The following is a 26,101-nucleotide window of genomic DNA, read 5'->3' on the forward strand; positions in this document are numbered from 1 at the left end:
TAACAGAGACACCTTTACAAGTGTTACAATGGTATCTGCAAAATATTAAAAGACCAAAAGTAAAGGTTTCATTACACTGAGTAGTTCCTTTTTGTAGGGTTTATGAAAGAAGAGAGGCAAGAATTACATAGGATGAAAATGCATGGGTGAGATTAAATTTAAATGGTGGTGAGAGTGGAGTTCCACACATCCATTGACATAGATTATTATTGATGAGGGAAAGCACTGGAAAAGAGGAAAAGATCAGTCCCAGACCCTGAGTAGGATTCAGGGAGGTGAAAAGTGTTTGGAGAAGAGGATAAATATAATGGAGTTATCTTAGTTCAGGAAGATGGAAAATATGAGCAAAGGTTCAGGGCAAAAAAGAATCATTGAGAAGTAAAAATAATTCAGATTTGTTTGTATTGCAAAAAAGAGGATGATATGGCTATATGATGATATGGAAGGACTGTAGAAGATGATGAATGTGAGATAACTGATATGATCTGTAGAAAAACTTGGGAAGAGTAACTAAAATGAAGGCCTTTTTTCCTTCTCATTTCTTTTATAAATAATCTGTTTTGAAATAACCATAACCCAGAAGCAATCTAAGAAAATCTCTGAGATGGTAGCTAATAAGTATCCAGATAGGATCAGACCGCAGGTCTTATGGACTCCAAGTCCAGTGTTTTATCCACTATAACACCCCACTGTCTAATAAACGAATCTAGTATGAGAAGGCCCTAATCCATTGTCAAATCCTCAAAACCACCACCACCACACACACACACACACATATTACTAGTGGCCAAGTTTGTATAGTGGGGACATTTGAAATTCACCCTACACATTGACATCTGGTACTTATTTGTGAAGTACTAACATTATACTTGAAAGCAGGAAGATTCAAATATAGTACAGCACATAAGAATCTTGTAAAAATTACCCACGTCTTGAAATAATATTGATTTATTGTTGTATCTTAAAATAGTAACTGTGTATCTTATTTTCCTATTTCTGTGTTCTTTACTCTGCATCAGTTCATATGTCTTCCTGCCCTTCTCTTAATTTATAATATTCATAATTTTTTACAGCGCAGTAATATTCTTGTATATTCTTGTATCACAATTGTTTAGTTATTCCCCAATAAATAGTATCTATTTGTTTCCTGTTCTTTGCTACCATAAAAAGCTCTAATTATTTTGATACATATCCCCAGTTGCTAGTGCTTTTCTCTCAAAGGTTATCTTATACCTACTTTAAGTATGTTTTCCATATATGTATTTATATGTAGGTAGATCTATCAACTGATCTATCAGTCTAGATATATCTTGACTCCCCTATTAGAATGTAAGCTCCTGAAGGGCAGAATCTTTTTGTATCCTCAGTACCTAACATAATGCCTGGCATACAGTTATAATTTAATAAATCCTTGTTAATTAGCTGATAGATTGTCTTTCACCTCCTTGTATACCTTATACGCAGCAGTAGGATCTCTGAGTAAACGGGTGTAATCATTTTAGTCACTTTTAAAAAACAATTCCAAATTGCATTACAGAAAGACTGGATCAACTCATAACTCCATCAACATGTTCCTGAAGCCCCTCAAATAACTGATTATTTCCATCTTTTGCCACTAGTCAAATTACTTCTTTATACTCAAAATGTTCTAACACAAGTTGAAAATAAGGAACTGTGAAATGTAGTAGTAAGAAATTCATATTTATACAAATAAATGAACTTTACATTTATGTATCTCATTTGTTAGTTTCCTTTTAGAGCTCAAAAAGATAAAAATAATATTTTTTTGTTTGTAAAAATATGTGAATAGAAAAATTAAAAAAGAAAAAATGTTTATTGTGAATAGAAAAAATTAAAAAAGAAAATGTCTATAAATATTTTTGTTTGCAAATATGTATTTATAAATATATGTAAATAGGAAAAATTAAAAAAAGAAAAACAAATTCTGTAAACAACAAAATAGCAATATAATAAAAATCAATACACATCTAATATCTGCTTCAAAATGGTCAGAAAGAGAACAGTTAACATATACAAAACCTTGGTCAAACCCAGTTTTTAAGAAAATGTAAAACTCCCCAATGTCTGCCCGAAAATTATGAATCAAATATGTTTTTTAAATATATATCTGTTTTTTTTAAAATGAGCAATCCCCACACAGCTTCTACCGTTTGTAAGAAACTTTTTTGCCGCAGTCTTGACATATTGATGCATCATGCACTTATTCAGATAGACAGATTAGTATGTTTCCTATTCCAAAGCTTCAGTGAAAATAATCTTTTTTTACCTGAAAAATAAATCTTCAAACTTCAACTTTTCTTGAGGAAGGGTATGCTTTATTTATGCTTTAAAGTAAGCACCTTCCATAATAGGGATTATTTCATTCTTTGCATGGGTCTATAGTAGTAGTAGTAGTCTCTCGGTAACCGAGGATGATGATTGTCTTTGTGTGTTTTTGTGCACAAAGACACTTGTGCATGAAGATTTAAGTGGAAAAGTCGATGCACAGAGACAGTCCCACTCTCTCGGCGTTGGAAGCCTGGGTCCATTGGCATGAAAAGTCGTTATACCTGGAGATTTCCTCAGCTGCATTGGATGGCCATGTTGTCTTTTGTGCTCCAACATGCCCTGAGCACTCCACAGTGCCTTGCTGTATCGCCATCTCAGCCGTTGAATCTTCTTGTTGGTTTCTTCCACCTGTTCCGCCGAAACAGTCTTCACATGCTGGGTGAGCAAAGCCCTAGTTCACCAGGGGTCGACGATGACCCGATGGCTACCCTCACAAGGTTTAGCCGGCCTGTCATAGGAAGTTAATAAATGCTTGCTTGTTGACTGGTTCAAATCCCATTCAATGCCTAACACACAATGCCTTGCTCATAGTAGGTGTTCAAAAGATGTCTGCTCCATAAATGAAACAATGAGTGAAATGGAAGTGAAATCCTGTCCAAGATTGTTGTTTTCAGGAGAAAATGACAAAGAAAACTTTCAAATTATGTCAGTTAATGTTCAATAGGCTAAAGGCATCTTGAAAACTAGACTAAGATGAAACATGTCACATACGTTTGAACGCGTTCTTGTTTTTTGAAAATGTTTTTTCAAGTTGTCCTATTATTAATAATAAGAACATTGCCTATAGATACATTATGGGGGCAAAGATAGTTTCTAAAATGTTGCTAGGCAGGGAAAATTCTTCTGAAAGATGGGCAATACAACCATTTTTATACAAATATAAATAATGTGCTGAAATGAAAATAAAATGCCAGAAAAAATCTCAATAAGATTGATCAGATAGTTCATTAATAAAAAACCATGTCTTACAAAAACTGAATGCCCCCATGCTCTAAATTACAACTTTCACTAGCAGATTTTCTCTGAAACTTGCCAAGCTTCTTATATCTGTAACAGGAGGATAATGTTGGCATTGGTTAAAATATTAAATGGCTACCAAACTCTGAACAGTCATAAGCTAAAAGAAATTAAGATACCTTTAAAATTCATGCCTAAAGGGTCCTAGAAAGAATTGACATTGTCTCCCTACTGTTTCCCTATCTGCCCTTTTCAAGTTTAATTCCTACGCCAAATTTCATTCCTTGCCCTTTTCTCTATTCCTTTTCTCTCTGAAATTTCCACTGGGTCCATACAGTAGAAAGAGTGGCTCTGTATTACAGGCACCAGCTTTTCAATCAGACAGCTCCATAAATGGATTTTTCAGCATCATGAATCTAAAACAAATCCTTTTGAGAAGCCACATGCTGCTGTAGTAGCACATCTGCCACCAAAAATATTTTCCTTTCTTCTGTAGATTTAACCTTGATGCAGTTTCCACAAGCCAGAATTAAGTGTGATAATGCTATAACTGGTTTAAGCCTGGAAGGAATGATTAAAATTATCCCACTGGTATAATTCACTTTAAGGTGGTAGGTAGGGATAGATCCTGCCCACTGAATAGAGTTGTAGGGTCTTGGCAGACATCTTCCCTTCCACTCATGTCTCCTTTCCCTTACCATCTCTTCATGCGTTAGTGTGCCCATTAGTGTCCCCTAAAAGACAACCTGAAAAGTGCTGGATGCTAAAACTTATAGGATCATGGATTTAAAGTTGGAAAGAAGAAGCCACCTAGTCTACCTCTTCATTTTACAGATGAGAAACTGAGAATGAGAGAAGTAAAGATCATGTAGTCAGTAAATGGCAGGTCTACAATTCAAACCCAGGTCCTTAAACTCCAAATTCAGGGTTGAAATCCAGGATGAGACATGGCAAAAAAATCAGTCAACCAACCAACCTTTATTAAGCATGAAATGAGCATTAGGCACTGTGCTACATGTAGGAAATACATAGGCAAAAGCAAAATGATCTCTCCCTTCAAGGAGCCCAAATATCATTGAGGGGAGACATACATATATAGGGATGCATGTGATTTATTTCTCTATGTTACAATACATGAGGTTACTTTAAAGGGGAAGGCACTAGCAGCTAGGAGTGGAAGGCAAGGAATGTTTCCTGCAGAAGGTGGAGTGTGAACTGAGGTTTAAAGGAAACCAGAGATTCCAAGAGGTAGAGGTGAGGAGAAAAAGAACTCCGGATAGTAGAGTCTGTTAGTACAAAGATGGAGCAAGAAGGCCAGCATTGCTAGATCTCAGAGAACATGGAAGGGAATAATGAATGAGTAAGACTCTAAAAGTAGCAAGAGTCCAGGTTGTGAAAAACTTTAAATGCCAAACAGTTGTTTTAAAACAAAATGCTGGTTCTAAAACAAGTACTTAAAAACAGTTGAATTAAGTATTTATAGACATTAATATTGGTAGTTTTCTTTTTTAGTCCTCATAACAGGCCTGATATGGTGAGAAAAACAGATTATAGTTCTACTTTATTTTTGAAAGAATGTGGATGACCTTACTATCTTTTAAAAATAACTCTTAATTATGTTATTGGCACATATGACAAGAAAGCATTTGAGGAATTTCCTGGTGTCTAGGGAAAAGTCTGGTTGATTGAATTTATTTTTTTATAAATATGCTTGTTATGCTATGCAAAGGTGGCAGAGAATGGTTTCCTATTCCCCTATGCTAAAAATCTACTTTCAGTTCTAATAATCAATGTAACACATATTTCTTAAGCTTCTATAATATCCCAGAAATGCTATAGTTATAAAGATGAAAATGAAACTGTTCTTGCCCTCAAGGAGCTTACTGGGAAGATAAAACATTTATTGAGATAAATACAAGGAAAATTTTAAGAAGAGACAATACAAACAAAACTACAAGGATCAGGAAAGACTTCCGGGAATGTAAAGATTATCCTTGCAAATGCAATGCTGCTATAGTTATCATTTTAAAGGGACAGAGATATGTTTCCTGTCCATATCTGATGTGGAAACAAAATTTTCTGCTCAGTTTTGTTAACGTGTTAATAAACTCCTATCTTGCATTTTCAGATCTTAGCTAAAAACAAAACTACTATTAATATTGATCCAATTCAGTTAATGTAACCAATAATAATATCCACAAAGTTAAACATTTTTCTTATTAATAGTTCACACATTCATTTAGGACATCATTGTATTCAAAGTTTTAATATACTTATCCCATTTGACCCTTGAAATTATCCTGTGAGATAGAAAGTTCAAGAATTATTATTCCCATTCTACACGTGTAACACAAGCTCTCTGGTATCTATTCTATCTAATTCCTGCTTGCTCTGAGGTGTCAGGTCCCCATATGTTGGCTACTACATTGCCTCAGGGCTCAAGGAGTATTACTTCTGCAGGCATAGGGGGTTCATTTTCTAGTGCAATATATCACAATCCTCATTGGTATGCTTCCTCCCTAGATTATCAATTGAGAATCAAGTTGGTTAGCACGTCTTAAGTAGGTTTTAGAAAGGCGTATTTACTAAAGTGGTACAGTGTGAACAGTTAATACAAAACATACCCTCAAATGTCAGTGACAGATTTAGCCAATAAGTATGTACAGTGTAAAGTGGGTTCCAGCTTAGAGAGCATATGTAGCAAAGACAAGGAGGCATAATCAAGTTCCTACTCATTCAAAGTGCTCTGATTATCTATTCATGAGGATATTCAAGAAGTCTGCATCAGTATAACTTGTTTTCTGAGCATAGTCTGTCTTTGGCTATGATGGGGATGCCATTAGGTCACTGATGGGAAAATCAAAAATCTTCTAAACCCTTTAAAGCTCACAAGTTTTTTCCCTGGTCAAAAGGATTGGTGAAGGGCATGAGAAGAGACCTAAATAGAGGTCAAAGCTAAAGCATTTCCTCTCAGTCTCTTCCCCCCTCTTCTCCCCACTAGTTCCTATTCAAGAGTTTTAAAGGAATGCTATAGTTGCTTCAATCTCTGGAATACCTTCAGTTCTAAGCTTGATAATTTATAGAGAGGAATCCTTGGGTCATGACCCAGTTTCTTCAGTCAATCTGAACACAATTCTAGTAAAACATCACTCCTGTTCCAAGGACTTTTGACATTTAGCCTAAAGCCTATGACTGACTGAAATTAAAGTCTACGATTGAGATTGATTGAGACTTGCTCTAACCTCATTAAGATATCAGGGCATCTTATCACTTAGTCTGCCTGGAGTGGGATGGCTTAATGGATTTAGTCAATTGACACCTCAGTTTTACACACATGAGGAGACCAAGACTCCAAAAGGTGAAATGTTCATGTCGGAGCCAAGACTCAAATACTGGTCCTCTATTTCAAAATAAAAGGAATAACTCTTTTTGTGTTAAGACATATTTCCTACTATCTCACAAATGGTCAAAAAGAACATGGTCTTTAACATCACCAGTTGGTTTGGAGGGCTTTTTGTAAATGAAAGACAACACAATATATTAGGTCTAACTAGAGGTCTCTTCCCTGCCAACAGATGAATTTAATTCAGTTTGATGCAGTGAAATGTAACAAGGATTTATTAAGCTAGAGAGTATACAGAGAGTGGTAACCATGATAGTGAAGAGCCTCAAGTTCATGATATATCAGTAATGGTTGAAGGAATTGGTATTGTTTTACACTAAAGAAGAGAAAATTCAGGTTGAATATGATTCCTGTCATGTGGAAGAGGGATTAGATTTCTTTTTAGTCCCAGAAGATAGAGAAGGAACAATAGGTGGAAGTTGCTAGGAGGTAAATTTGGATTTGGAAAAAGAAAAAAAAAGAAAAACTTCCTAACATTTAGCACTGTCCAAAAACTGAAATGGGTTGCCTTGGGAGGTAGTAGGTTCTCCCTCACAGGTCATCTTTAATCAAAGGTTGGATGACCATTTGTCAGGCATGCCATAAAGTGTTCCTTCTTCTTAGGTATAAGGTAGACCAGTTGTCCACTTCTCAATCAGAATCTGTAATTCTTTAATGCACAGAATAAATACAAAGTACTGAAATGTCTCCTAAAGTCATGTTCCCTGGCCAACACCTTTCCTTCCCCGCATCTCTGTGTGACTAACTTGTGGTTTAAATACACATCTCTGACAACTTTTACATGATAAGATACAGTATACCCAGCAATGAAGGTGCCCCACCCTACATCTTTTTTGCTGTATTATGCTGGTTTCCTGTAAGCAAGTTGATCTTAAAGAAAGAAATACCATAGAAAGAAAATGAAGGCTAAAAACTATGTGAAAACCCCCAAAACACTTCCTCTCTCATTCACTTTACCCCCAAACACACACACACACACACACACACACACACACACACACACACACACTCACACACACAAATTTGGACTTGAAAGACCCTAATACAGTAAACCAGTAAATGCTTTTTGGTCTTTACTGTCAAATTTCTTATAGCATTTTGCCTAGACCTCTTCTTTGCACTTATTTCACTTTTTCTTTTACTATAGTTATTTGTATTCTTGTCTTTCCAATGCCCTACCTTTGACTCCGCATCTCCTATTTTTGTATTACTTTGCAGTTATGCTTTATATACTTATAGACATACTTGCTTCCCTCATTAGTTCATTAAGTTCCTTACAAATAGAGATGGTTTCATTCTTTGTATCTGTATCTTTAGGAACTCACACATCATCTGGAATATAGTACATACTTAATAAATGCTCACTGATCAACTAATTAAAACATTAGACCATAAGCCCTTTGAGAGTTGAGCCAGTGTTATCACCACCTTTGTGAGCATGTACCCAACAGAATACTTTGCAATGCCTAATAAATGCATGTGGGATTAAGTTGGTCTCCCCTCATCTCTTCCTGAGTTAAAATACTACAAAATATCAAATAACAATTCCTTTCTTCTGAATTCTATTTCATTGAAAAGAATTTTTCCAACCTCCCCCAAAATGATGACTCCAAATAAATCAACTTCTAGGGTTTCTGAAAAAGTCAGTATGATTTGACCCCAATATTCAACAGCATCTACATTCATGGCACTGTATAATGAAAACTGGTACTTTTAAAAATGCTTGTGAAGTACTGCATGTACTTTTTAGATCAGAGAAAAACTAAATTCTGCTCAGCATAGCTTTCAAATGCAATATTAAAAAAAATTCCAATCTTTCAAAAATCAGGAATCCCAATTTGAAATATGTGCTAATGCCTGTTTAATCCAATCTCTAACTATTCTAGATAAATAGCTTATTGTATCCTTCATGTAAATAGTTAATTTTATATAATAGGTAATTTCTAACAGGACAACACCTTATAGAATGCCTTGGCACTGCATATGCCATGCTCACTGGTTAAGTTTTTAAAGATTTTTTTCGCATGAGGCCATGTACTGGTAGAACAGCTGGGAATTAAAATGAGAAGATTACTCCCAAGAGGATGGGGTTTTAAATTGAAGTTTCTTCCAAGACTAGACCAACATAAAAAAATCTGGGGATCTGGGTGACACAGTAGATAAAGCACTGGGTCTGGAGTCAGGAAGACCCAAATTCAAATACTCACTATTTGATCCTGACCTATGTGATCCTGAAAGTCACTTAACCTTGTTTGCCTCAGTTTCCTTGCCTGTAAAATGAACTGGAAAAGGAAATGTCAAACAATTCCAATATCTTTACAAAGAAAACTCCAAATTGGGTCACAAAGTCAGACACAGCTGAAATGAATGAACAACAAAGAAATCTGAGAGGCATTGTAGACTATACAGTGAGTATCCAGACACCCAGGATATATGGAAAATATCTATGACTCAATGAAACATGGAGAGAAGACATGAGATATAGCATCAAAGAACTGTGGAGTTGCATTTGCAAAGTTGTTCATCCCCAGTTTTGGCTGCAGAAGGACCATTTACCTGCCTTTCCTATTGGAGTAGTGAGTTTGGAAGGACTTATTTCCCAGAATAAATTTTCCCTTATTTCTCAGGGGTGAAATGGATGAGACTGTATTTTCTAAGGGATGGTCATAATATTATTTCCCTATTACTTTAGTAGCTGTTTCAGTCTTGAGTCAATGTTTTGCTGTTTCAGTGTTGTCCTTTGCCCATATATCAGACTATTAAATGAAAATTTAAGAGTGCAGGGCTTTATGTTTTAAAAGTTTAGGGATTTAAGAAGTTCTTATTTTCCCATTTGTTGAGGGGAGGAGAAAAATCAGACTTATATGGTAAATTATGAGCATAAATATCTATTATTTGAACTTGAGTACAAGAGGATGGGGTGGGGAAAGAAGCTACTTTTAGAATTTTCTTAAGAATGGAAACAGGTATAACAGAGTCCAACTTAAACCCGCATATTACATAAAATCCTGTTTGCCAGGTTTCAAGAGTGTCAGCTTAACTTTTGCCAGAGGGCTAATAAGAAGCAAAAATGATTTGACTTTATCACTTCTCCTTTCCATAGCTTAAATCCTGGTGAAGGTGCTAATGAGTAGTGAAAATTGCCAAAAAACACACAAAAAAGTAGAAAAAGGAGACACGGGTCAGAATAATAGGAGTGGCTTGAATTTTAATTTTATTAATGATCTCTCCACCCTGTAATCAGGGAGTTTTTAAAGAGTCAGAGACTTAATTTAACAATCCATTTCTGTCTTGAGAAAAGGGGTTCAAGTTTGGAATGATTTTTTTCTAACTGATCAGTTCACTGAGCTGCAATTATCATTAAGGAGTAAGACTGGATGGTAGGATAAATAATACAAAAAGCATGTAGCTGGGAGGCAGAATTAAAGAAACTAATATTTAGAACCATAAATGTTTTCTCTCATAAATTGTAACTATTGCATTTCCAAACCTATAAGTTTAAATAAAATAATTGTGCCTAGGTTATTATGAATGAAAATCTTAGCAATTTCTAAAGATACAAGATTGAAGCAATGAAATTCTAGATTTTCACCAATAACAGGGAACTGAAAAATTATTGGCAATCTTTTTTTTCCATTTAAAGCAATACAGCATGGATGGGTTTTAATCTGCACGTGTGGAAGGATGGTGATATTAATGCAATCCTGGATCCATTAAATCGCTGAAGAAACACTTTATAAAGTTTTAAAGTTCCTCATTTAGTATAATTTTGAAGTTACCCTTCCTTTAATTGGAATTCTGACATATACCAATGACACTATGGATGATATGTGTGACAGCACCCTAACAATATTTGCAAAATTCCATATATGTCAAAAAGTAAGTAAACAAAGAACTAATGCCACTCTCTGGGGTCATGCTGTGAGTGATATGATTTATAATCCCTTCCTAATTGTCCTCACCCACACCTGCTCTAACAAGTGTCTATCAATTTAAGGCTGAAATTGCTAAGATATTAAGCCACAACCTGATGCATTTAACAGGTGACACCATCCCTGGGATTGTCTTTGCTTTTGTATTTGTATGTCTTTTACTTATCATAGTGCTTAGCTCATAACAAGTGCTTAATAAATTCTTATTCATTCATGTGAATTTATATTCAACAAGGAAAAACTGGAAGTTACTTAAATGCACTGAGACAACTTGTGCACATTTATAGGAATAGTTAGGCAATTGATATTTTATTAGATATTTTCCTAACCCAGAGGGATACAAAGAAAGGAAAAAGAATATGGCTCTTGAAGTGATGGTGTAGTGGTAAGACAGCTGGCTTCAAAATCAAGAAGACCTAAGTTCAAGTTCTGCTTTGGAAGCCTACTGGTTATGCAATCCTGGGCAAGTCACTCTTAGTGTCCTAGCTAAGACCATGGGTCTATGAGAAAGTTCAAGACCTTAACTGGTGGCAAAAGTTTCCTTACCTGGAGTTCCTTATACGAGTGAAATCACAAAGTCCCAATTCTTATTTTATAGGCAGAACAGCAAAGGAACATACAATGTCCCTCGATCCACCAACAAATGTGTATTAAACCATGTTTATATGCTTGTGTTATTCACTGCTCAAGTCCTCCCAAATGATTTCATGATGGTGTGGAGGTGGCCCTGGATTTTTGAATTTTTGAATGCAAGCCTGGGCAGGTCATACACCAAGGTGGAAATGCTTCAAGTGCGGGACCTGGGACAGATTGTGAATCTGTCCTCCCCAGACCAGCCTATCCAGTCTAGAGAGTCTCTTCAAAACAAAATTGGCCAAGAAGTGAAGAGCTGCTGTGGCTGCAGCAACTCAACAAGAACTATTAACTAGGGCAGGGATTTTTTAACCTGGGGTCTGAGACCTTGGTTTAAAAAATATTTTTATACATTTTTTCAGCAAAACTGGCTTATTTTGTAATTCTATGTATTTTGTGGTATATATATTTCAAAATATTATTCTGAGAAGGGGTTCATAGATTTCATCAGACTACAAATTAGGTCCACGACACACAAAAAATTCTGTTCTGGAACTAAGGGGCAGATTGATTTTGATATGTGATGGTGGAAGGTCACAAATCTTGGATCCTTCAAAATATGAATGGAGAAATGAACTCAATAGAAAACAACTTTTATTAGAAGGTGTGGATCAAGCCCACTAAAAGAGATCAGCCAAATGATTCCCATTCCTTCTTCAAACCTGAATAGTGTGGCTTATAAAACCATCCCTCTACATTCTGAAAAGCTGGAAATGACTTCTTAACTTTCAAGTATAATATCCTTTCCTCAGTCCTCTTTCCTCAGCCACTCTGATATATCACATTGCTGAGGATGTTTGCCTTCTTAAGTCTCTTCTCCCTTTCCTTTATATCATTATAGTATCTTGGTTCTCCTCCTCCTCTTACCATTTCCTTTGCTGGTTCATTTTCTTCCATCCCTTAACTTCGGATCAAACAAAAATCAGTTTTTGGTGCAAGGGAAGAAATGAGAGATGGAAAAACAAGTTAGGAGATCACTACAATAATCCAGTTATGAATAATATAATCTGGAATCAGGTTGCGAGCCTTGCTGATTGACTGGATACTGGATACATAAGTCAAGGAAGAGGAAGGATGTAAGGTAACATCAAGGCTCTGGGCCTATGAGACTGGAAAAAGATTTTTTCATTGCTATAAATTAATTATATGATTATATCTATATTATATCTCTATACATAAATTATACCCACTTGGAGGCATGGGTGGAGTTACAGAAGAGGGAATGATGAGCCCTACTTTAAATCTTTTGGAAAGTGGGGCTTTCAAGTGGAAATATCCTTTGGGAAATTATAAATTTAGGAAGAGAGCTCAGAAGGGAAGTCAGGTTTAGAGACACAAATCTAGGTAATGGATCAATAGTAACAGAAATTATACAGGCGAAGGAGCAAAATTAGATCTGGGTGCAAAAAGGAAGAGATATGGTAGGGAAGCAGTCAACCTGGTAAACAGAGAATGATTTTTTTAAAAAGGGAGAACCAAAACAGCATAATGTCATAAGTGCAAAATACATAGTAAGTGTTAATAAATATTGGTAGAAAGAATGAGTTGCATGAATGAATGACCTTCTGATCCTGATAGTCTGATGATGATCTTCTAAGAAGCTGGGGTTTTCTGTATTGGTTCTGAATAATAATTTTTTAATCATGCAATATATTTCAACAAATGGTATCTGCCCAAAAGAAACAGATTTGGGGTTCATTCTGTAATGTTAATTTGTATTATATTATTTCTATATTCTCTGTGTTATTATTCTTTTATCTAGCACTTCTAAGTTGTTATTATTTTATTAGCAATGTGGAAAGTTTCTGTATATTATAGAAAACATGAAGAGAAAGAAAAAAGCCACAAGTGAAAAGAAAAGCAACACAAGAAAATATGACAGATTTTTTTCATAACTAAATAGGGAATCTTTGACCACAGCCTTAGTCATAAAGCTCCAATAGGCAAATCAGTAGCAACGAAAGAAAAAACTACCACAAGAAAATCCTGTTCAAGTGTGACTTAGAGTAGGGGATGGTGGGTTGAGAGCACATCACAACATACGCCAAAGGAAGTGGGTGTCATACCTTTTTCATGGCCTCTCCCCTCCCCACCCCCACCTGACCACCTGTATCAGTCTCAGAGGAAGCAGACAATCCCCCACACACTTTCCAGCTGCATCTCCCCAGCCACAAAGTACGCACACATAATCAGCTAACTTATAAAAAAATGTTTCAGAAGCATTAACCTAAGGAGGAGGGAGGGCAATGGGAAAAACCTCTCCTTGAGATTAACCCATACTATTTAAACAATGCCCTTAAAACCTGGGACATGGGTAAGGGGAGACACCCCCCCCTCCACAAATGCACCCACATATTGCTGGAAACTGCTATGAAGCAAGGACATGACCCCTGCATCATAAGATGACGGAGGCAGGCATTTAAAAGGCTGAAGCCGCAGAATCATATGATTTTCCTGAACGTCATTTTCTAAATGTGCACAGATCCCAAGTTTGTAATGACCTTATATCTGGAACGATTTAGCTGATTCGAGGTCTCCCAATTCCATTATTCAATGGCAAATTTAACTATAATTAAAGAGTGGACTTTGGGAGTTAGAATGCTGGCTCTCACTACTCAGGTAACCTTCAGTAATACTCACTTCATCTCTCAGTTTTCTCAGCTGTCAAATGAAGGGGTTTGGGGGAGGGGGTCAATATTCAGCAGAGTCTCCTCTGAACCTTAGTCCCTTCTAACTCTCATGATTGTAGCAGGTCCAAAAGCTTTGAAAACTTCCCATTTCCTTAGAATCAAGTTGGAAGAGTAACATCCCCATGATCTTGAATTATCCTATAAAGAAAAAGGCTGCATCTTGTTGAATGCAGTATCTCATACAAGTTTGAAACTTTTTTGTTTGTTTGGGTTTTTTGCAGGAGGGGGAGGAAGAGAGGGAGTTGTTTCAGAATTTCAAATGACTTAAATCAAGCAGAAAGAAAAGATTTTAAAAAATGAGAACAAGTGTTTATAAGTCATTTTTGTAACTTTGCTTTGTTTCACCCGAATAATTTTTAATCACTATTTTAAGCAGTTAAATAAAACAGCACCTGCAAAGCAAATCATTGTCAGAGACACCTGCTCTTTTAAATATGGCTTGAAAGAATTTGTTATGTGCCCCCCCCCAGACACTCTAATTTTATATTTAATTTGGACGGCATGAACTAAAATTGGATTAAGCTCACATGCCTATAATTTATTTCCTTTAATATTTATTCATCTAGGATTAAAGTTAAAAATTGTTTAAATTATTCACTTGTAAGGAAAAATGCATTTTGTATTTAGAGGTAAATAGTGTTCCCATACCATTTAAATCTAAATAGACATATAAACGGTATTTAGATATTTATAAATAGAGGTAGTATGGCAAAAAGCCAGCATGTGGACAACAGCATTTAAAACTTATCTCTAACACATACTAGGTGTGTGATCCTAGGCAAGTCACTTAATCTTTGAGAGCTCCCAGTGAACCCTTTAAGACTATACATTTCATACCAGATGCTGGTATTAATGGATTGTGGGAATTTTACCTGGTGTTCCCCCACAGCAATGATATCTCAGATTCAGATCCTCTCTAACCTCTGCAAAAATGGAAGGTTAATAGAGTTCATACTATTATAGCATGATGCAAGATTCTGAATTAAAGTAACTTAAATGGATTCATAATAACTAGTTGGTTGTTTTGTTGTTGCTTTTTTTTACATCGAGATCACAGGTCAAATGTACTGTTAAAGAGCTTTTTCCTGGTTATTTCCATTCTCTAGCTGGAGAAACTGAGTCATCCTGTCCTAGAATAGATCTATCAAAATAAAATCTATATTTCTTGCCACATTCTTCTACCTCTAGTTACAAAATCCTTTCAAAGTCTAAATAATCTTTTATCCTGAATTATTAGTTCAAAAAAGAATGACCTGTCATCAAAAAAGTCCTCTAGTTTTCCCTCTGACCACTATAGTGTACCTGCAGATAAATATGTACTTGTTTAAATGTCCATAAGAAGATAAAAAAATCTGTAAATGTTTCCTTTATAAAAATGAAAAATGTAATGCCTGTAAATAATCCCACACAAAAGTCAGATGTGGCGGAAATTTTAATAAAGCCCCGAAAATAGCATTTTGAATAATAAATTTTAAGATTTCACCTTCTTTCCTGAACTTCAAACTCATTATCATTTATTTAAAAATTAGCTGAAGTCATTCATTTTTGGTTAGAATGCTTCTCTTTTGTCCAACTTCCTATCAGTCTTCCACAGCTATCTATCAGCAGGAACTGTATTTACAGAAAGACAAACGACTAAAACGATCTTTAGGATTGTTATTTGTTATTATTGGTGGAATAGAATATTTTTAACAAATAAGGAATTCTTGTTGCACTGTGAGGTATATTCCTTTATTTTAAATTTTTGAATAATATTAACTATTTAAAAGTCCATAAGTTTCTTAGAAACTTGGGGTCCTTTTTTGATAAATTATCCTATCCTGACCATAAACGTTTGTTATAAAATTTCTATTTACTTAAAAAGTAAAAATTTAAACTCTTAATCTTTTTTTTTCAAACTAGATATGCCATGGATCCAAATTTCAGGTTTATCTATATCAACTACTTTTTTAAAAAAAAACTGCTTTCAAGTATGAGAATGGTGTTAAAAATTACTGTGGTGCTTGGGCAGTTTTCTAATAAATACACAACCTTGGTGTTCCTCATAGAACAAGCTCCCTTCCAATACATTTTTCAGTAAAAGGGCATTGTTTGACTGCATGGTAAAACATCAGTGTCTAAAGACCAATGCCAAAGACTTCAACTTCTCTACAAAATGAACCATAAGACATTAACTCACCTTCCTAAGGCTATTGCTTTGCAATAAACTTGTTTTCCCCAAATATTTTTTATTTTTCCAACATAGGAACCTAGTTCAACCCCTTTAGAAAGGGTACTGTACTCATACACTGATCTTCCTTTCAATTGGGGAATGACTGAACAAATTGTGGTATATGTTGGTGATGGAATACTATTGTGCTCAAAGGAATAATAAAGTGGAGGAATTCCATGGTGACTGGAACAACCTCCAGGAAGTGATGCAAAGTGAGAGGAGCAGAACCAGGAGAACATTGTACACAGAGACTAATACACTGTGGTATAATCGAATGTAATGGACTTCTCCATTAGTGGCAATGCACTGATCCTGAACAACTTGGAGGAATCTATAGGGAAAAAGCATTACCCACATTCAGAGGAAAAACTGTGGGAGTAGAAACACAGAAGAAAAATAACTGCTTGAGCTTGAGTACATGGGTCGAGGGGATATGGCTGGGGATGTAGACTCTAAATGAACATCCTAGGGCAAACAACAACATGGAAATAGGTTCTGATCAAGGACACAAGTAATACCCAATAACATTGTGAGTTGGCTATGGGAGGGGTGGGGGATGGAGGGAAATAAAGTGAGTATTGTAACCAAAAAAAAAAACAGAAATAGAAAAAAAAACTACTCTTCCTACAAAATCCAGCTCAAACCTCTCCTTTTCTGTGGAGTCCTCTAGATTACAGAAATCTTTTCTTCCTTTGAAATTCTTTAGTCTTTATTGTCTACACCAGTGGTTTTTACCCTTTTCAGGAAAGAATCTTTTCAATGGTTAAAAATTTTTTTTTCAAAGATTTCCAATGTGATTTACTAATTGAGAAAATGCACAATGACAAGAAGTGATTGGCTTTCAATGTTTCTTGAACTGTTTTATTTAGTATTATTTTTCTTGTATTGCAGTTTAATTTTTTGCATATTTGTGTTGCCTCCAGAAAGAGACTATAAACTCCTCACGGGCAGAAAATATACCTTATATTTCTCAGTATTCCTCAGTGTCAAGAACAGTGTCACCATCATAGTGGTAATGAAGAATGATCTCCCTTGACTGATTAATGTTGGTAAATATAGGAAAAGTACAAGAGTAAAGTCTGAAATTATGTCAAAGGGCAGACAGTATTTGAGTGTGGAAATTTAATATTTGTGCAAGTGTTCTCTCTCTTGGTGTCCAATCTTGTAGGCACATGAAATTCTTAGCTTTAGGGGAATCTTACTACTCTAGAGAACATGTTTTCAAACCAGTGAGAAACAATCTAAGACAAAATGAAATTCTACACTGGTACAGAATGAGAAGTAGAAAGGCAACATTTTTTTTTAAAGTCCTTAACTTGTATCTTGGAATCAATACTGTGTGTTGGTTCCAAGATAAAAGGGCAGTAAGGGCTAGACAGTGGGGGTTAAGTGACTTTCCCAGGGACACACTGCCAGGAATTGTTTGATGCTAGATTTGAACCCAGGACCTCCCATCTCTAGGCCTGGTTTTCAATCCACTGAGCCATCTAGTTTCCCCCAAGGTAGTATGTTTTAATGGAAAAGGAACTAGAGCCAGAAGACTCAGGTTTGAGTCTCAGTGCTCTTCAATACTCAGTTTCCTAGTCAGCAAATTGAATACCATTTGTTCCACCTCACAGGATCATGAGGAAAGCACTTTGCAAACCATAAAGTACTACATAAAGAGAAGTTATTGTTAGCCTTCTTAATTCTAAAGCTCTCTTGAAAACCAAATACTTCAAACACCTGTATTTTACCAGTTATTAATTCAACAATGGATCTTGATGAGACAATTGGCCTTGATAAAGCCACTATATAATCTTTAGAAATGGGAATTTAACTATTTTTAATTCTGTAGGGGTAACATATCTTAAGCAGCCCTGTCACATCATCATCAGTCAGCCACACTGGACCCTCTCCAACTCTGTGAAGTGTTTTGCCATCCACCCCCCAACAATTGCTTTTGGATTAAGGAAACAAAACCAAAAAAACTGCCACAGCAAGCCAGAATCTAGAGGGCTTTTTAAAAAGTCAGGCCTGAAAAAGGAGGGACTAAACAAAGCAAAAACAAAATACCCAATTCAAGTACATGCACACACAAGATCACATCAGAATCTGCTTTTAAGTCTAATTCCTCTGGGCTGTTTGCCAAAAGAAAACAGACTTGGAGATGTGAATTAGCCAGTGCTTTGACCAAATAACTCTCTGTTGCTGCAAATAACTCTTTGTTGCAAAGAGCAATGACATTTCAAACTATTTTTTACAAGGATTTGGACACTCACTGCAGCTCATTTCTAATCTCTGCTTTTAAGTACCTTTTCACTTTGGAATTTAGCAAATATGGTATTGAGTATTCTATAGATGTCGCATGAATAATTGTATTACAGGCTTGAAGGATTGGTGGGATAAGGAATGAAATAGATCCAACTTTTAGTCCCATAGTTTGAATGACGCAGACTTTATTTAAAAACAACTAGCTTGTCTCCACTATTTTTTCTAATTTCCAGGCTAAACATCCTGCATCCCACTCAATATAGCTCTATGTGAAATGGTTTCCAGACTCCTCCCTGTCCAGATTGCCCACTGGAGACTTCTTTGCTGGTACAGTAGGACTTTATTTTACTCAAACTCAATACTCTCGAATTCAGGTCCGTGCAATTGGTAATCAAAACAAAAGAAAATAAAGACAGAAAATGCATAAAATAAAAATGTTAGAAGATGCTCTAAATCCACACCATTTGCCCAAGAGGCCAGAAGTCTTTCAGCAGTTTGTCCAGTCGTACTCATGCTCTCTCTGAGAAGAGTCTGTGTGAGTCACTAGATCATTTTGTGCCAAACATTAGATCCCACATCAGTCTTTGTCTGGAGTCCTAACTTGTAACATGTTATGTCCAGGTCAGAGTATTGCTTCTTTTTGCTTCAGGAATGCTATTTAGTTATTAATGATGTCCCCAAAGTACAAGAGTAGTGAGGCTGGTAGCTCTGATAAGCCTAAGAAAAATCTTAAATGCCTAGTTATGTTTATATGAGAAACACTTATTAAATAATGGGGTCTGCTATCGTTTGTCATTTTTAAAGATCTTGGAATGTATTTGTCACATAAAACGAGGTCCTGCTGCATATGCACATCTCTCTTAATGTGAGACACCCAGAAGGGAAGCTCAATCCTCCAGAGGCAGTAGGACAGAGTCATTTCCATGCAAGACTACATATTAGAGCTGCCTCTGTCTGTTTCTTATTCACTGGCTGGAATGTAAGCCCCATGAGGACAAGGATCAAATCTTCTCATATGAGGTAGAGGGAAGGAGCACTGCAAGTTGGAGCCAGAAGACTGGGGTTCAAATCCCAGATCTGCACTTTACTACCTGCTTTCCACATTGAGCAAATGATACAAGCTCTCGAAGTCTGTTTTCTGTTCTATACAAATGAGAGGACCTCTAAGATCTTTTCTATTTCTTGATCCAGTAGTCAGAATTTTATATCCCTCGCCAAGAACCTAACATAGTGCTGTACAAACAGTAGAGAGTTCACTTTTTGATGAATGAAAGACACCGAGTACCATGTAACCTTCATGTATGAATGAACCCATTAAATAAACTGCAAAGCTGTGTGTGTGTGTGTGTGTGTGTGTGTGTGTGTGTGTGTGTGATGAAGGTGTGTCTTTAATGCTCTAACCCAGTGATGGCAAACCTTTTAGAGACTGAGTGCCCAGACCATGCCCTCACACCACACATGAGCCCTCACACTCCCACTGGGCCGCTGGGCAGAGGGGTGGGTGATGGGAGAAATGTCCTTAGGCGTGGTGGAGAGGGGGAGAGGAGCAGCCCTCCCCCCAGCCCATGTGCCATAGGCTCACTAACATGGCTTTATACTATTGGGAAATGGGTTGCTGAACCTTAATAGTCAGAAATGTAACATCTTAAAGCTGGGATTTTTTAAATTAAAAATTAACATAAAAAGCTAATTAAGTACAGGATGAATATGATGTGACTAGACAACAGTTTCTATGAAAAATATCTAGAGGTCTTTAGTGGACTACATTCAATATTAGTCAAAGAGTATGAGATCTGGTGGTATTCAATCATTTTCAGTCCCATTCTTTGTTGAACCCATTTGGGGTTCTCTGGGCAAAGATACTGCAGTGGTTTGCCATTCTTTCTCCACCTCATTTTACAGAAGAAGAAACAAAGGCAAACAGGGTTAAGCAACTTGTCCAGAGTCATATAGCTAGTAAATGTCAGAGGCCAGATTTGAACTTGAGTCCTCCAGACATCAGGCCTGTTGCTCCATCCACTGTGCTATCTAGCTACCCAAGAGTGTGACAGAACAGCCAGAAAAGGTAATGTGATCTTAAGACTGAATGGATGTCCAACATGAAGAATCTGACAGTCCTGCTGTATTCTGCCCCAGACAGACCCTATGTGGCAAACAGATTTCAGGGCCATATTTTTGGAAAGATATTAGTCAACTGGAGTGAATCCCAAAAAAGCCAGGTGGGAAGGAGAAGGGACTAGAAACCATGGTATCTGAGAAAAAGCTGAAAGCTATAGCTGGAAAAGACTTAAGGACCCAAAGACAGTTCTGCTCAGTTCTGGAAAACACAACAAAGAGCCACAGGAATAAAATGAGGAGATATCAGCTTGATGAAAAGAAATTTTTCAAAAAACAGGGACATTTAGAAGGGGAATGGATAAAATAGGAAAAAGTGTATTTTCTAACCCTGGAAAAGATTTTTTGTTCACTTACAGCTTGAACAAATGATCTCTGGTGCCCATGACTGCAGACCCAAGGTGTTTCCCCATTCCCTCTGCCTACTCTGTAGGCTGCCTTCCCTCCCTCACAATAAACAGATGTATTCTTGTGCCTTCTTCCGGGCTTTAGGGACCAGTAAAACAAGAAAGGGGCTTTTTATCCCCTTCTTCTCTATCTCGTGGGCCACCACGAGCAGAAGGGGCATACAAGGGCAGCTGTCCCACATTCCTGCACTGCTTATCCAGCTCAAAACCCCTCAAAATCTCCCAGATATCTATTTTAGAAATTATAACACTATTCCTCCCATCAAACTAAACATACCTTCTTATGAAGTTGGAACTAATTAAAAACAAGTAAGCTAAGGATGTCTTAGTATTTATGCTGCCTTCTTTTTGGCATTTCACTACAATTTTGGGGGGACTCTGGGCAGACCACTTTATCTCCCTGGGCCTCAGTTTCCTCATCTGTGAAATGATGGAGGAGGGAGAGAAGGGAACTGACTATTGACTATGATAGAGGTGGAAAAAAAACCCTACAAAGGCTTAGAGACAGACAAAAAAAAAGGGAAGAGCACTTTGTGTAAATGCCTAAGCCGTAACAACAAAAAATCATGTACTAGAGATTGAGATATGAATCAGGAGCTCATGACTAGGAATTTACATAAAAAGGTGTATATGAATCAGAAGAAGTATTCAGTCAACAAACATTTATTAAGGTTCTACTACTGTTGTACTGTTGGGTAGTCATGCCTACCTTTTTGTGTCTCCATTTTGCAATTTCCTTCTCCAGCTCATTTCACAGATGAGGAAACTGAGGCCAAGAGGGTTAAATGACTTGCCCAGGGAGCCGCAGCTAGTATCTAGGGTCGCTTCTGAGCTCAGGCCTTCCTGACTCCAGGTCCAGCACTCTATTTGCTGCACCACCTAGCTGGCCAGACACTGTGCTAAATGCTGGAGATACAAAAAGAGTCAAAAGACAGTCCCTGTTCCAAAGGGGCTCATGATCTTGGGGCTCATGATCTTGGGGGGTGGGGGGTGGGAGACAATAAGCAAACAAAAACACACACAAACTATATACAGCATAAATGGGGAACAATTAATGGAGGAAAGGTGGTAAGATTAAGAGGAGTTGGAAAGGGCTTCCTCTAGAAGATGGGATTTTTGTTGGGACTTTAAACATGAAAAAATAGTACAGCAAATCCAACACAAAATTTTAATGACTCAATTCTAATTTTGAGATAGATTCTATAATTATCTCCTAACCCAATTTAGCAAACCTATATTAAAAACACACAATAGGGACAGCCAGGAGGCATAGTAGATTCAGTGCCTGGCCTGGAATTAAGAGGATCTGGGTTCAAATCTGCCCTCAGATACTTCTTAGCTCTGTGACACTGGTACGTACTTTGCCTACTGTTGCCCTTCTTTCTTAGAATTATTACTAAGACAGAAAGTAGGGCTTTAAATTAAAAAACAAACACATACAATGTTCATAGGGTCACAGATTTAGAGAACAGGCTTTGGAAAAAACACTCCCTCCCATGTTTCAGTGCAATTTGGGCACTCAGTCTCTAAAAGTTTAGCCATCACTGGTCTAGATCAACTAACCCCTTCATTTTTATAGATGAGGAAACTGAGGCCTAAACTGGTAAATTATTTACCTAAGGAAATAAGCAGGAAATAAGTAGCTGAGCTAAGATTCCTATCCAGGTACCCCCAAAAAAAAAACCCAAAATCTGAGAGAGAGACATAGACAGGGTGACAGAGAGTTACAGAGAGAGAGAGTGTGTGTGTGCACAGGGCACTGATATCCCATTTCAACAAGATAAAAGTACTCTTATTCTAGTAGTCCATAACCAAAGTATAATAAAATGTTAATTTCTTTAAAAGGTGGAGTGTTTGAAATTTTTTTAAAAATCTGTTGTAATAATGAGATTAGAGAGAGAGAGAGAGAGAGAGAGAGAGAGAGAGAGAGTAGTCTCTTGGTAACAGAGGTTTTATGGCTCCTGAAATTCTCAACTATAATTCGCTTTAACTGTACCAGGTAAAAATGTGTAAGAAATGATGAAGATGTCCACTAAGCTAGATAGAAATATTGAAAAATATCTAGGGAAGAGTGAACAGAATGGTCCAAGATTAAGATTTTGCCAAAAGAGATAAAGATTATTACTAAATAGAGATTATTAAGGGAAACTTCATCAAGGTAAAGAAAAGCTTCTAGACAATTAGAATTTATTTATTTTAAACCCTTACCTTCTGACTTAGAATCAATACTTTGTGTTGGTTCTAAGACAGAAGAGTGGTAAGGGCTAGACAATGGGGGTGAAGTGACTTGCCTAGGGGTCACACAGCTAGGAAATGTCTGAGGCCAGATTTGAACCTCAGACCTCCCATCTTTAGGCATGGCTCTCAATACACTGAGCTACCCAGCTAACCCCAGAATTTAGTTTTTTCTAAATAGAGTATTGGGGACCAAAATAATAGATCAGAGCCCAAGAGCTGAAAGGCATCTCAGTGGACATGTCCAACACTTTCATTTTGCAGATGAGAAAACTGAGGACTAGAAATATTAAGTGACTTGTCCAAATTTATACAAATAGTAGAAAAGATGCAGTTAGGACTACATTGTCTTGCTGACATATCTCAGCATACCTGGTTTATGAACATGAGAAACAAAGGGGGGATAAATATCTTCTCACATAAGTGAATTTTCCCCAAGCTGTTCCAAATACTGCCCTGAAGAATTTGAGACAGTGACAATTTTATCTTTCCCCTTGCAATGTAGCCTTTTGATAATGGAGATAGAAGCTGCTATGCAACTACATTCTGACCTCATGCCTGTCCTGGTACTCAACATAGTGATATTCTTTCACATCTAAGGGAGACTTCACTAGTGGGTGATGAAAGCAACAACCACCAATTCTTGATCTTGTGACAATTCTTGAGATGAACAGCAACTGGAACCCAGTTATCAGGATACCACCCCTTTTATGGCCATCAGAGGAATGGCTAGTAATCCTTTGAATTCTGCTTCCCTGGATGCACCTTAGAAATGGGCTCTATTCATTGTCTTCCATCTCAGGGGAAGTATAGGGAAAATGAAATAGTCAGCTTGGGGCTGCAGGTGGTTGTAAGTATTTGCTGTTGATGCACTTTATTGATATTACAATATTTTCTAGTTTAAGTAAATCATTCTTATTCTCACTATGATATAAGGTTGAGGGATAAATTCTGGTTTGTCCAAATGGTATATTGGAGAGGGCACTGAATCTGGAGTTATAGAAGCCTGGATTCAAATGCTAGCTTTGTAACCCTAGGGAGAATCATTAAACCTTCCTGGAATTCGGTTTCTCATCTTACAAAATGAGGGGATTAGGCTAGAGGGTCTCCAAGGTATCTTCCAACTTTAAATCTATGACTCCCAAAGGGGAACTATTCAGTGGTTGGGGGCTCATTATCACTGCTGCAAGTAGGCTTGAACTCAAAGCAGAACGATTTGTAGACTGCCAGCTAGGAATGTATGCAATGGAATAAACTGTCCAGCGAGGTGATGGTAGATGTTCTTCCTCACTGGAATTCATCAGGCAAAGACTGAATGACCACTTGTTAACTATGATAGACAGGAGATTCCTGTTCAAGTACTAATTGGACTAGATCAATGGTCTTCATCTAGAGTTCATGAATTTTTTAAAAAGTGTTTTAAAAACGATATTTCAACATAGCCATCATTTGTAATCTTACATATTTAATTTGATGCATTTAAATGTATTATTCTGAAAATGGGTCCATCGGCTTCAACAACTGTCAAAGGGTATGCAAGAACCTCAGTTCCTTCAAACTCAGATTCTGTGATTCTTTGAAAATTATTTAGCAAATATTCATAAAATTACTTATTTAAAAAACAACAACAAAATGACATACCATTCTTCACTTTATTTTCTCCATGAATTTTTCTGTAGTATAAGCATTATGTATCTTGTATCACAACATGATGAAATGGGAAGTATGTGTTATATGATAATAAATGTACAATCTATATCATATTACCTGCCTTCTTAGGGAAGGGAGAGGGCTGAAAGGGAGGGGAAAGAAAAGGAACGAGACATAGATTTTTGGACATAGCTAATGTGAGAATTTTTTTCTTGAATAAGCATATTTATTATAATTTATTTCATATTTAAAACAAATTATGTATTATTGTCATATTACAAATTATATGTTAAGAAAAATAAAAATAAAGGTAACATACCAAAAAAATCTGATACTTATATGGAAACACACTACACTACACTATCCTACACACTTCCTCTCTCTCTTTCCATTATTCTAGCATCATATCACTTGGGCTAATAGAAAGGAACTCTGACTCTAGTCTTCTGTTAACCTTCCCTTTGGAATACTTCAAGAAAGACTCAAATGGCAAAAGAGATTAGTCAGCATTACTGGGGGGGGGGGGGGGGCGGCACACCCAGGACAAGCTAAATGGAAATGGAAAGTAGGAGGCAGAAGATCTCAGTGTGCTAAGGTGGTGTGTTCCAGTTCTTTCCTTTTGGGGTTGAGAGAGGACCTGCTTTTGAGCCACATTTCCTTCAGAATGTTCCCTTAACAATCGGAGATGCTTGGTGCACAGATTTCTAACAGATGAAAAGATCTGGGCTTGGTTATTTGGTCATAATGAAACTAAAAACAGCAAGATGAAAAACAGTGGTGTGATAATTACCATTTTTAAAAACAACTTTATACTTGGGTGAAATCAAGAGATGTGAAGAAAAAAAGGCTTAAACTAATATTTTCCAACCTTTCACTAACAGCAGGGGCTAAAACCACATGTTTTAAAGGTCTTGAACTAGGTTATTATTAGAAGTCACAACTCTATTGATACTGATGAGTCATTTCTATTGGCGGAAACCAAGAACTCCCAACATCTTTATGTTACACAGCACGCAGTGTGGTTTTTCTATTTATTACTGGTCAAAACTGCTATAGAAAGCTTATCAAAGCTACCAAAACAAAATTCAGGGATTCTCTTCAGTGCTTAAACATTTATCTAAAGCTAACTGACCTAACCTAATCATTTATCTGGAGATAAGCTTAGACTAATATGGAATGTGTTTGTATGGACAAGAGGAAATTACTTAGAAACCTCAAAGAGTCAACATTTCACACTTTCCAATGAAAATAAGCAATATTGAACT

General features: G+C 36.6%; 1 protein-coding gene across 4 annotated transcripts in view; it reads right to left on the minus strand.

The window, feature by feature from the left end:
- The window catches only part of BACH2 (BTB domain and CNC homolog 2), a 413,528-nt gene that overhangs the window by 373,445 nt on the left and 13,982 nt on the right, over nucleotides 1-26,101 (minus strand). The window lies entirely within an intron of this gene.

The sequence above is a fragment of the Monodelphis domestica genome, chromosome 2 (genome assembly GCF_027887165.1).
Source record: "Monodelphis domestica isolate mMonDom1 chromosome 2, mMonDom1.pri, whole genome shotgun sequence".
In the NCBI taxonomy this organism is placed as follows: domain Eukaryota; kingdom Metazoa; phylum Chordata; class Mammalia; order Didelphimorphia; family Didelphidae; genus Monodelphis; species Monodelphis domestica.